The sequence below is a fragment of the Triticum dicoccoides genome, chromosome 3B, assembly GCF_002162155.2.
Source record: "Triticum dicoccoides isolate Atlit2015 ecotype Zavitan chromosome 3B, WEW_v2.0, whole genome shotgun sequence".
Taxonomy (NCBI): Eukaryota; Viridiplantae; Streptophyta; class Magnoliopsida; order Poales; family Poaceae; genus Triticum; species Triticum dicoccoides.
The window spans coordinates 787,913,505-787,916,952 of record NC_041385.1 but is presented as its reverse complement, the minus strand read 5'-3'; positions in this window follow the sequence as shown (position 1 = coordinate 787,916,952).

Genomic DNA, 3,448 nt, shown 5'->3' with positions numbered 1-3,448 from the left:
GTTTCTACTTACAACAAAATACTTATTGTTGCTATTTTTATTTTTTCCCATATTTTTTGTTTTGTTTTCTGCATTATTTATTTTATTTTGTTTTTTTTGCTTTATTTTTTAATTCTTTTTTCTTTTAGTTTTAGAAAAATTGTAAACTTTCTGTTAGTGCCATTAGTTTTCAAATTTGAATACACTTTTTTTGTTTTCTATTTTCTTTATTTATTTTATTTTTTTCAGTTTTTTTGTTTTGTTTTCTGCATCATTTATTTTCTTTTGTTTTCCGCATTAAAGCATTTCAAATGAACTCTGAAAAAGTTGAAAGTTGAAAGTTGGCATGGTATCACGAGGGCCGAACCATAAGACATTAAAGCATTATGTGCCGGGAGTAAAGAGGGGCATTGGTCCCGTTTGGAGCCACCAACCGGTACCAATGGACCCGTCTAATTACTTATTTATTTTCTGCAGCTGTTTTTTAGTTGATTCTTTCTGCAGCTATTTTTTTAGTCCCACCTCGCCAAGCGAGAGGCACTCGCAGCTGTTTATAAGCCCTGAGTGCAGAGACGATGAATAAGAGGCTCAATGTTCACCTGCACGTTGGTTCGCTTCAAGTCTTGAGGAATAGGGTAGACTGCACGGAGCTATGTGCAGTGCAGTTTACACTATTCAGAAAGGCTTGAAGCAAATTAACTAGCATTGCGCCTCTTTTTTATTTTTAATGACTTATTGCCACACAGAAATAAATAGAAAAAATAAATATAGCAGAAAAGAAAAAAAACTATATAAAAAACTACTCAGAAATAAATAGAAGAAAAAATAGTTGTGATTAACTTTACTAAAATCTTTTTTATTTTTAATGACTTATTACAACTCAGAAATAAATAGAAAAAAAAATATAGCAGAAAAGAAAAAAACTATATAAAAAACTACTCAAAAATGAGAATAGATGCGCTTATAGAGAAAATTCAACCTAAATTTCTAATAAATTTTTACTAACTTCAAAGAAATTCAGTATGAATTTAGGTCAAATTTCCTGTATAAGGACATCTATTTTCATTTTGAGAGAAGCTCAACAAGGCAGAGAGGGAGGGGCTTATAAAACGGCGTGAGCCCCATTCGGTTGGCGAGGTGGGACTAAACTCTGGCCGCAACGAGGACCAACACTTTAGTCCCGGTTGGTGGTATGAACCGGGACTAAAGGGAAACCTTTGGTCCCGGTTCATGCCACCAACCGGGACCAATGGTGGTGGGCCAGGAGCAAGGCACATTGATCCCGGTTCGTCCCACCAACTGAGACCAGAAGGTCCAGACGAACCGGGACCAATGGCCCACGTGGCCCGGCCGGCCCCCGGGGCACACGAACCGGGTCCAATGCCCCCATTGGTCCCGGTTCTGGATTGAACCGGGACTAATGGGCTGACCCGGCCTGGACCAATGCCCCCTTTTCTACTAGGGTGTGTTAGTTCTCTCTCTCTCTCTCTCTCTCTCTCTCTCTCTCTCTCTCTCTCTCTCTCTCTCTCTCTCTCTCCGAAAAGAACTCCCAACCAAACAAACCAAGTTCCTTTTTGTTATTTTTTCTTATTTTCCTTTTTGTTATATTTTTTCTTCTTTTCTTCTTTTTCATCATTTTTTAAAAACATGTGCACTATTTTCAAACACCCGTTGAACATTTTTCATATGTAGGTAGGACATTTATATGAAACACATTAAACATTTTTCTGAATACATGTTCAACATTTTGTCACAAATGTACATTGAACAAGTTTTGAATACACGATGAACGTCCTTTTAACATGCATTGAACATTTTACATAGATGCCATGAAAAGTTTTTTTAACATGCAAAAATATTTGGTATGTGTTAATTTTTTTAAATGCCATAAACTTTCTTTTGGATCATACACAATATTTTTAAATTTGCGGCAACATTTTATTATATTGTATAAAAATAATTATTTCATGAGCATATTTTCAAAATCCATGACACATTTTTTGAAATGCTACAAACAATAATTAAATGGTATGAAACAGTTATTTAAAATTATACTATCATTTTACGTTTTAAAACAGTCCCTAACAAAATTTAAACACATGAACATTTTATAAAATTCAGAAATATTTTTATGAATGGTATCGGACATTTTATTTAATTTTTTTGAATTCATTTGTTCATTGTATAAACATTTGAAGAAATTTCATGAAACATTTCCTATCAAGGCATGAAGATTTTTAGATGTGACAAGCATTTTGCTTGATTGGTTCGCGTGAATATTTTTGATATGAGGTGAATTCTTTTAAAATTTTAAACAAAATCATTTTAGAAAATATTTAAAATATTTTGAAAATGTTAACAAAAGTATAAAAAGGAACAAAAAGGAAAAGAGAAATGAACAAACAAGCGTACGAAGAAGAAGCGAACGAAGCTGCATGGCCGCAATAGTAGTGACGTGAGGGGCCCCCTGGAGCAAGATGTCCTTGTGTTTCACTACAACCGAGAGATAGGAACTCTCCATGCAGTGGGAAGAAAGAACTGATTTGTCCATCCGCGAAGGATCAGATTCGTACATTCCTGGCAAGAAAACATGCGCGGTGGCGGCCCAAGGAGCAGAAGGTGTCTACACTTTGAGCTGAGCCCGACGAGGGTGCCACTACGTGTCACCTATTTCTAGTCAGTAGCTGGGCTCGCCTTTTGGGAACTCATTGACAGGCCGACCCAGTAATAGTATGCTACCTTTTCCATTTTAGTTACCTTCATTCAATATTTGGTTGGTTCTTTCTGTATTATTTACTTTTTATATATTGACAAAAATATTTAAATTTTTATATTCTAAAATTCAATTTACTAATATGTTTAAAAACATTCATCACGCATTTAAAAAATGGTCGTGTAAAAACAATGTTCACGCAACTTTTTGTAAACTTGATATCATTAAGAAAATGTTCCTGGAATTTTTTTAAAAATGTTCACACATTAAAAAGCATGTTTAAGAAATTTTAAAAATGTTTATACAATGTAAAAAAGTTTGATAATTTAGGCAAAGGTTTTATACCATTCAAAGAAATGTTCATGAATATTTAGATAACTTTACACAATTTAAAAACAATGTTCGTATAATTTAGAAAAATGCTTCATACCATCTAAAAAGTGTTCATCAAATTTAATGAAAAAACTCTTATAATTAGAACTTGTTTTGCACATTGTGCAAAAATGTCCATCGCATTTATGAAAACGTCCTATGTGTGTAAAATAATGTTAACCCGTACAAAGACAATGTTCCAAAGGTTTCGAAAATGCTGAATGTATATAAAAATTATTAACACATATCAAGAAAAAGTTTAACGTGTAATAAAAAATATTCAATGCGTATCTAAATTGTTTTAGCCCTGTATGTGTATTTAAGTAAAGTCAACATTTATTTGGAAATGAGTAAATAAGAAACAAAAAAGAAAAGGAAAACCAG